The sequence below is a fragment of the Coturnix japonica genome, chromosome 3 (genome assembly GCF_054131305.1).
Source record: "Coturnix japonica strain WE chromosome 3, WE-NBRP24, whole genome shotgun sequence".
Classification (NCBI taxonomy): Eukaryota; Metazoa; Chordata; class Aves; order Galliformes; family Phasianidae; genus Coturnix; species Coturnix japonica.
The window spans coordinates 51,428,125-51,438,433 of NC_140665.1; the positions used below are offsets into that span (position 1 = coordinate 51,428,125).

The following is a 10,309-nucleotide window of genomic DNA, read 5'->3' on the forward strand; positions in this document are numbered from 1 at the left end:
GTATTAATCACCAAATAGCCATAATTTACCTTCAGCTAAAGCATAAATTTCAATCATGGATAGATCAAGCTGAGTATAAGCATTTTCCAAAAGCAATCTGCAGGACAGATTCTCAGGCAGTGAGAGCTTCCAAAGTTTAATTAAATTCAGAGCTACATCAATTAACACTAGTTGAGATTTGGGTCCAAAGGATGATCTGTAGAGCAAATTGAACAAAATTTACCTTAATATCTGTAAGGACATTCACAGTGGTTGTCCTGATGGAAGAGCAAATCTATCCTGAGGACACAGGAACATATTCCAATTCTTCTCCCAGGTGGAAAGGTACAAGCATTTTCACTGTATGGTGCAGAATAATTCGCTTGCAAAAATGCTCTGTATGTAAACAGTTACCTGAATTTGCTGGGAGTGTCAAGTTAATTGAAAGTCAGTGTTTCTCATTCCCAAGGTCTTCTGCAATAAAAAGACAGATTATCTAAAATGTAAACCTTTGTGCAGAGTACGTGAATAAAAACAACTCAGACTACTCAGATTTCAGGAGTTCAGGTTTTCAAGTGGTATAATGATATTGCTTGACTTTTAGCCCAGTTAGGTGAAAAGTGGAAAAGAATGAGTGTGCCCTTGAATACTCCCCCCCAAAAAAAGAAAAATTCCATTTTTGAGTGGGAAATTCTTGGGGGGGGGAAAAAAAAAAGAAAAAGAAAAAAAAAAAAAAGAAAGAAAAAGAATTAAAAAGAAGATCAATGAGTAAGAATTAAAGAGGGATAGTATTTTAGAAGCATTCTGGTGAGGTGTATTTATTATTTCATATCTCATGCTTATTCTTTGGGGAATTGTTTCAGACAGCAGAGTGTCTGCAAAAGTAAGAAATTCCCATTTTCAACTTTTGCTGTCATTTTCTCATAAGGTTCTGGTCAGAAAATGAGATTAACATTTTATAAAAATGCTTGCAACATTTTTGCTACTGTCTCAAAATGGGTAAAAATGTGTCAGAAAGTTTGACAAACATCAAGATTGTGCCTCTATGCTGTCAAGAGCATCCCCCTTCTTGATGAGCCAAGACATGTACTACTCCCACATTCACACTTCTACTTAACGCTCCGTAACTTTTTCCTGCAGGGACTCGTAAACCTTGAGCTGAGAGACATTCTCTGGATTTACATTTGGTAGAGCACAGCTTTTTGCCATGTTAACAAAAATGCTGTTTCTCTTGGAAACAGGCTGACCATCTGAACACTGCCTCATCCGAGTACTTCTAGATGTTCAGCAGCTGAAGTGTCCTATTGTGGATCATTCCCTTGCAGAACAAATGTTGCTATCTGAGACTGTTCCAAACATTTGTTTGGCACACGAGCATTCCCTCTCCTTTTGAAGCAGTATTAAAAGCACTGTCAGCTCATTAATGGATTTTATTTTATTTTATTTTATTTTATTTTAACTTTTCTTTTGGCAGAAATAAACTATAGCTGAAGGAAATATCTTGTAAACACTGAAACAACCACAACAGCATTCCAAGCGTACATGCTGGAAAACAAAAACGAAATAAAAGCAGTCTTTTGCAATGAGACATGTCTTTCCTGAGTCAGCAAAGACTCCCATGACCTTGCAGCCATTCTTTGGAATGGCCATTGAGAACTGCATGAATCAAGCAACAAAATAAAGGCATCATAGTGCAAAGGACAAATCTTCCAGGGCTACCAGCTCTGTAAACATCAAGTACTGAAATTTTACCCTTGGATTGTCTTGTGTACAAATGTCACTATGCCTACACTAAAGACTAGATTTCCCAGAGAACTCAGTCTCCCTGAGAGTGAATCAGTAAAGTTCAGAGTTTTAAAGAACTTGGCAAGCCAGATTTTCAGAAAACCTTTTTTGCAGAAGGCTAGCATTGTTATTCAGACGTGATCTGGGTATCACAATAAACATTTGTACATAAAGAATTCCAATTGATGAGGCAGATGTGAATCATATGCTTGAAATGTAGGAATAGGATTATTACATTTACTCTCCCTCCTTCTCTCCTTTTCCCCTTTTATTTTCTTAATTCATCTTTATACACTCCAGATTTTACCTGAACTCTTTAGCTTCTACATTATCTGTAAATAATTCTATACCCTTCTTTACCTTATTGGATATCACTGACTGATTTTTTTTTAAGAAAGCCTAGATAAAAATTCTTTTAATGACAAGTTAGGTGTTCATTTAAAAATGACAAAAATAGCTTGAGGAGATTAGATTGGTAGGTAGGTAGATACATGCATACATATACAAATGTACCAGAACTTGTAATGAAATTCCCTGAAATACTCTGCCCTCAGGTGCTTTCAGTCTCATGACAGATATGTGAAATGGATTTTGTCATCAGTCAAGAATAATACAGAATCTAGAACTGCCATCAAATGTATGGGACAGTTTCTCCTAAGATGCAAGGTTTATGTAAGATAACCATAAGTCTCACTCATTCTTACAGCAGTTCGAGCAAAATAACTGTGGTCATCATCTCTCATAGCTGTCAAAATCCTCTGAGCAGTCAATGATTCAGACACCCAGAGCAATTTCCTACAGCAGACCAATTTTTGTGCATCTTACTTACCAAAAACCACAGGAACATAGGAGCTCCTTCTGGTATCCATGGAAGAGAGTCTGCAACTAGAAATGAATTTACAATGTAATTGCAAAAATTGAAACCACTGAAAGGAAAAACTAAGGAAAGGAAAAATAGATGATCATTGTGACATCAGTATTTTAAGCATGTTGCCTTAAAACATGATCTCTAACACAGAAAGTTAAATAAAACATCAAAAAAAATCTAGATGATCACTTCTGATTTCACATGTCAATTTCATGTAGTTCAGTTTCCCTTTTTGACCACATTTATCTGTGACTTCAATGTTGTGTATAGATATTCATTAACTCTTGCTGTTCTTAGTCCACAGACAAACAGAAGTGACTATGTCTCCTCCACTGAATATTTAATGTATCCATTTAGAAATTAAGTCACTCAAATATTGTATAGATGCTTGAAGGCACTACTAACTTTTTCAATTTTACATTAGGAATTGGACAGGAGATGTACACCCTAAAACATGCATGAAATATTTTTTGGGAAAAGCATAACATCCCTGATGTAGGTCAATTATTAATGAGATTGGCTCTGAATTAGTGTGTTTCAGCTGCAGAAGGACAGCAGGAGAGTGTAGAATATCCTAGAGCACTTGAATAACTAGTCCCATTTCTAGCAGAGGAGATAAACTATCAGTCACAGTACACTTTGCTTTCCAGACTTTAAAACAACAAGGAAAAAGTTGTGTTAAGTGAACTCTTCCACCTAAGGGAAGTGATAAAATTCCATGGCATTACAGAAGTCTTACTAAGTTGAGTTGCAACAGACCTCAGCTTAGGTATGGATGATTCCTCATTTCTTGCTATCTTGTCAAAGATTTTGCTACTCCATGGTGTGATATCTTGTCTGAATTTCTCTACCAGTCTCAGCAAGTTCCAGTCTGCCAGTTCTGATGAAAACAGTGAAGGCTGTGAATTTCCTCAGATTTGCTGTTTCACGGCATTTTGTATTATTGCTCTGTCTGTTATAATACACTTAGGAATTTATATCACATCCACTGTTATGTTCATCAAAGTGTTTTTCTGTTGCACTAGAAAATTGTTCATTTACACAGAAACTAGCTCTGGAAGGAAAATTTCTAGAAATTTACTGGAGAATAAATTTGAAGAGGTGTTTTTCTCTAAAGTGGAGATTTCTAAGAAATCTCTGACAATGTAGCTAATCTATTGAACACTCCAACAATGGAAATAATGAGATAATCCACAATTGTATACTTCCTCCAGAGAGACATTCTAAAGCGTTAATATCTGAACAGGCTATGTCCAGTTTCAGAGTCTGAATTTTTCCATTCTAAATACTGTAAGAGATGTCCACCACAGGGATGATGCTTTCTTTAAAAAATGAAGACTGAAATTCCATGAATTCAGAGTAGAACTAAAAGTTCAACTTCAGCTGCCTTTCCGCTGTACCTCAGAAGAGCTGGCTTTAACAACTATTGTTGCTTGAGTCTGAAAACAGAGCAGCTCCAGCCACTAGAAAATGAGAAACACAGGAAAAAAAACATCTCATCTAAGTCTGAAAGTGTACATGTCAGATTATAATAGAACTGGGACAGGAACACAGCTATCCAGTTTTGTTTTCACATGACTCTGTTAATTCCTTGGATTGCTTACATAAATAAATACACAGTGACTGATACACACAAGAAGTTCCTATGGTTACACATCAGCAAATTTTGAGGCTAGCAATTGTCTTGCATCACATAGATATCATCCTAGATCTGGGAAAACAAGCAAGTGCATATCCATATTCATTATTTTCTTTCCTTCCCTTTCCAAGCCAAATACAAAGAATCATTCCAATCCCCCTTTCTATCTTCTTGTTCTCTTTCTCTGCCAACTGAAAGGACAGTGGAAGAAGTGTAATATAGGAGACACTGTATTCAGGAATCCTGACGTGGGCAATTCAGGAGAATAGGTGATGTTTCCTAGATTGACAGCTGCCTACACAGGGCACTACATCACTGTACCATACACTCATTAACCAGGTGCTGTCAGGAGCAATAATTCAAGAGAAAGGAAGGTGAAAATCATGTTTACAGACCACATGTATGATATCTTTCAGCCCATTTGTGGTCTTTCAGTAGGTCTATTTAGCATTCTGTACATCTGCTTGGGATTTTATTTTTTTCCATTGCATTTCCTATCATATCAGCTACAGAATACATGGAGGTATCCATAAATTATACTGCAGACTCAGAGTTTCTAGCATGTGAACAAAAGACACTAATGCAAATGCAAGATGCTTAATTCACTGTTTACATGTGATGTTACCCAGGTGCCAGTGACATCCTTCTGACCAGCACAGAGGCACTGGGGACCAACCCAACATACATTTTTAATGTGATCAGCTGTGATGGCACATACACAGAGCAGACCTTGTGGCCTTAAAGTCATCCTTTTGGAACACTTCTAGGAACCCCTAAGAAATGGTTTAATTAATCTTTTTTTTTTTTTTTTTTTTTTAGGATTGCAGCTTGGTTTCTTTTGTTTTTGTTTTTTTGTATGTGTTTTTTCTTTTTTTTTAAATATAAATTATGTACACTGAAAACCTGCCAATTATAGCAAATTAAGGGACTTGGCAAATGCATCCCTTGGAGACAGATGGTAAATAACATTCAGATTCTGAGTTGAAATAGGGCTAACTATTAACTGGTACAGGATAGAAAAGCAGTCCAAATAAATTAAATAAAAGGTTTTGGTATGAATGCAAGTACTGCAGGTTGTCTGTGTGTGTGTGTGTTTTTGATAATGATGGCACCAAAAATATTGATGATTCATAATATTCTGCATTCTCTGAGTGGCAGCAGGAATGTAGATCTTTAGCACTATTTTAAAAAACAGTGCTTGTTGTTTATTTTTCTCTCACAAGTCTGCAAACAACTGTCATTCCATCCTTTTTTGCAGGATCTGCCAGTTAAAATGACAATGGTACAGGTTCACATTTAAGAGAAATTGCCCCTTCAAATAGGATAGAACCACAGGCAAAAAAAACAGAGGAAACAGAGCTATAGTCTCCTGAGGTGTAGACTGATATAATGTAAGAATGAAACTATACCAGGAGAGTGCATTTGTTTCTGACTTCAGCTATAAATGAAAAAGGAGTGATGTCCTCAGCCTTGTCCCCTACTGACCATTTCTCCATTTCGAAACCTTAGTGCACCTACTGTTCTGAATAAACCTCCAGTTCCTGGCTCAGCAGAGGTGGTACTGATCAGAAATGCACTGGCAGGGCTGCAAAATCTCTAAAAATGAAGATCCTGCAGCACCTGCTTGTGCTCTGTCTGGGAACAATAATTATTACTAACTTGTCACTCTCAGCAGTGCTAAAATATACCAAATCTAATTTAGTTTAAAAATGCAAAAGCACAGAGAGATCTTCTTAAGAATCCAGCCAGAGACAAAAAAGATGACAAAGTCAAGAGTGTGTTAGTCATTTAATTCATACTCTGCTTAGGATATTAAATTCAGGAAATGACTCAATCATTGCACACAATTACAGCTATTTTCGAACCGTAAATGATGCAGTATACCAATACTGATGCAAAAACATACCACAATTAGTTCCTGCCAATGTTCTTGCAATAAGGCATCATATCCAAGAGAGCCTTCAGCCTAATTAAGGCAACAGAGTATGCCTCAGGGCACACCTCTCTATATGATTTCATTATTCTTGCAGGATGACCTGACGATGATGTCACCAGAGTGCTACTTCACTTTGCATGCTCATAAGCACATGCTAAGAAGGTTAATTGCTCTGATACATGTTTAAAGGGTCCATTTTGCCTAAGATGTTAGAAGCATAAAGAGCAGTCCAGTTATCAGTCTCTTCATTTTAATATTTGTATCCAGGACGAATTAAAAAGAAATCAAGATTATTAAAAGGAAATCAAGTTTATACACAATTGGAAAAATATAGAGAGAGAGAGAGAGAGAGAGAGAGAAAGAGAGAGAGAGAGAGAGAGAAAGTAATAGTTGAATTTATTTAAAAAAAAAAAAAAAAGGATTCTTTATTCAAGAAAATTTGATATGACGTGTAATGATTTTTCTCACAAACAGGAGGCCAGAACTTTGAAGAAAAAATCACAAACAGTAGAAATCTGTATTACTCTCTATTACTACTGGGACTTTTTGTTTGTTAAAGGAAAATATTTTCTGAGATTGGGAAAATAAAGCATGTGACCATAAGCAGCAGAGGGATGGGGGAGGTTGTTCTTTTAAGGGAGAAAGCAGGAACATACTTGTTAGTTAAAGGCCAGAAAAGGAATTCTAGTATCATAAGAACAGGTTTGTTTATGCTACTGTGTTTTGTGTTTTTGTATTTGTTTGAAGACTAGACAAAAACTGGACAAATACCGCAAAGCAACAGCTCACAGATACATTGTTTTCCCTGCATTCAGTGTTGTTTTTTAACTGTGGTCATGCCTCTTTTATATTATTTTACATGAACATGATTTTTTCTTTGCATGTGCATGGCAGTCTGAATAATGTCCATGCAAACGCCCATGATCCCATTAGAATAAAGGTGCACTATTTTCTAGTCTAAAGGGTATGAGTTACCCAACAAGGAGCAGCAAGAATGTTATGTAACTTAAGCAACCAGTCAGAAACTAGAAAAAGATAAGTAAACTGGATAAAATCTATTTGTAGGAATTGTGGGGCAAAGAGTTTGTGTTAAAACTTGCACTATTAGATATTTGACAATGCACATGTACAGTTTCTGAATTCAAGGAAGGGGAAACTCAATGATTTAATTTTCTAAACACATTCTTGGTCCAATCTTAATTAATATTAAAAGGCATTTAAGCTGGAAAAGATAATGTGGCTAAACTTACTTACGTTTGACAGGTATTTTTGCTTGATTAGTTGAGTCATGACAATGTAACCTCCATAACAGAGTTGCACTGCAGTATCTTCTGTCCTTGATCTCCACAAAAAGATTATCATCATCCTGAATAACTGGTAGTTAAACAGGAAGATAAAGGAAAACAGCTGGCTTTAAAAAGCAGATGGGTAGATCACGTGGTAATAGTGAGAGCATAATTAACACAAGCATCATCAGTCACAGCACACCAGCTGCCAGCAAACCTGTATACATCACTTCTATGTTGTTTTGGCTTCTTCAGACTTTAAAAAAAACAAAAAAACAAAACAAAAAAAAAAAAAAACAACTATTCAAACAAAGTTGAGATTCTCAGGAAGTCTTTTTCTGCTTAACTCAGGGCTCTTGCCGAGTACCTCCCCAGCTGTGTGAACCCTGGCCCTGTCATAGCATTATGTAAACTATTGATGAGCTCTTCAAAAAGATACAAATCTCAGCCAGGTTTGATGATTCCCCAGAGCAGTGAGAATTAGATTAAAGCAGGAAGCCAAATAGACTGAAGGGGAAAAAATATAAGACTATGATTCCTTTGAGATAATAATGTAAGGCTGTATATCACAGCAGTGTGGAAAACAATTTCACAAGGTGTAAATGAAAGGAGGAAAGAAATTTGATAGCACTCCTTTTGTGCTTTGGCATATGTATTGGCTCTTGACCCAAATTTCAAGTGATTTCCCTTAAAATAACTTAAGACTTCCATTAAGGATCTAGATGATCCATATTAATATTGTCCTGTTCAGATCAGGAACCTGGGAATACTTCTCCAAGATGCACAAGTCCAAGTGTTCTCTCCAGTCATACCATGATACCTTCTGGAATGAGACCTAATCATACTGTGTTCTCCTTCTCCACTGTATTACTGTTTTCCTTGAAAATGAAGCCTGACCATGGTGGCCTAATATGGTACAATCACTCTGACCAGATGCCAGGATGATGCAAGGAACAGGATCCAAAAAAACATTGCAGTACAGACTTACTATACAGATCATCCTTAGCCAAAAGATTCACTGCGATGTATGGCTGGACTGTCCATCAGGAATAACAGACAATCACTAATTCTGATCCAAAGTCCAAGCACATTGTTTTCTTACTGTCTGTCATTTTGTTTTACAGGGGTGTGTATATTTGTGTATATACTATGGCATCTATAGTAGACAGTTTGAAAAGTACCATGGCAATATTAAGTCAATACTCATAGTGTATGATGTAATGTGTCTGAACTAAGGCAACCCCACTGAACAACTAACTGCAACAACTGGCTGGAATAATACACTTATTTAAAGCTTCTAGGATCTGTAGAAAATATTTCTTCTGCTGTCTGTTTTCACACATTTATTTTTTATCTTCTTGATTCAGCAAAGGGTTTTAAAGAGATGTGTCAAAATATCATAAGATAGGCTATTTTGGTATCAGTCAAAGTGGAAACAAGAACTTGCAGTCGCTTAACTTAACATACTATAATTAACACTCACTTGTTTGTGAAGTTTGTTCTCACTTATCTAAGAAACATTAAAACTGTGAAATAAATACTAATGAAATATTCCTGAAAATAAAAATTACCCACGAGTTTTTCCGTAACTCACCTCACTGTTAAAACCTGATTGGCTAAAGCCAAGATTGTTTCCAGGAATAGGTCAGTTTTTGTAAATCCTTTACATGGAAAAATATTAGAAATGTTCTGAAATGTCAACATTTTATTTCAATATTCACAAAAAAATAATGACTCATTAGTTACAACATATTTCTCACATTGGAATGGTTTAAAAAAATCTAAAATAAACTACTTCATTGTTGGCCAGATTATGTGTTTCAAAATCTCTCTGTTTCTCTGAAACATGATAATAGTTTCCCTTTCTGTTTTAACAGAAATTTTCTAGTACTGATAAGAAGATATTTATAGACATTGCTAAGGATATCTTATATAAAGGAATAAACAAATTATTATTTTAAAATCTAGTGAGCAAGAATATATTCCGGGGGAAAAAAAAATCATTTACTGGATTCCTTTTCACCAAGAAGTGACCTATTATATTCACATTGTTTATGTTGTAAATAATTACAGACATGAGATTTAGAGAACTAAACAAAATTGCACTTTAAAAAAGTTTAAAATGAGATGTATAACATTTCTGAAAAGTAGACTTTCAGTTGCTAGTGTACATGAAAGAGAATCATTTCTTAATTCCTGTCTAAAACATGAGTGACATGATTTTCTTGATTAATGTGTTCTTTTTACTTTTAGAGGGGATTCTCTGACTAAATATTTTAATACAGTTAATCAGCAATTAGTCACTAAACCATGTTCTATGACTCAACATTTCAGTGAATCAACATTTAGGAAAGAATTACTACCAATTTTTCTAATAAACATAGCAAAATATAAAGAATAAAGTGAGATTACTGTGGTCACACATAGAATCAGCAATAATAGCAGTTCATCTTGAACAGTGGGTAAAATGTCCCATACACTACAGCTAAATAAATTGAACATAATTGTTTATGAGCATTGGAACCTCATTAATGTTAACAGATATGTAAAAGGTGAGTGTCAGGAGGATGCAGCCAGGCTCTTCTCAGTGACATTCAACAATAGGAACAGGGTCAATGGGAGCAAGCTGGAACATAGGAGGTTCCACATAAATATGAGAAAAGATTCCTTTACAGAACACTGGAACAGGCTGCCCAGAGAGGTTGTCGGGCCTCCTTCTCTGGAGACATTCAAAATCTGCCTGTACACATTCTGGCATGACCTGGTCTGGGAGATCCTGCTCCATCAGGGTGATTGGACTAGATGATCTGTTCAGA

General features: G+C 35.8%; 1 long non-coding RNA gene across 1 annotated transcript; it reads right to left on the bottom strand.

Moving 5' to 3' along the window:
- Window positions 1-223: 223 nt before the first annotated feature.
- Window positions 224-7,635, bottom strand: LOC107311658 (uncharacterized). Its single transcript, XR_001554183.3, has 3 exons — window positions 7,462-7,635; window positions 2,594-2,649; window positions 224-453 (listed from the first exon to the last, which is right to left on the bottom strand). It is a non-coding gene; the product is annotated as an uncharacterized LOC107311658 (long non-coding RNA).
- Between the last annotated feature and the right edge of the window lie 2,674 nt (window positions 7,636-10,309).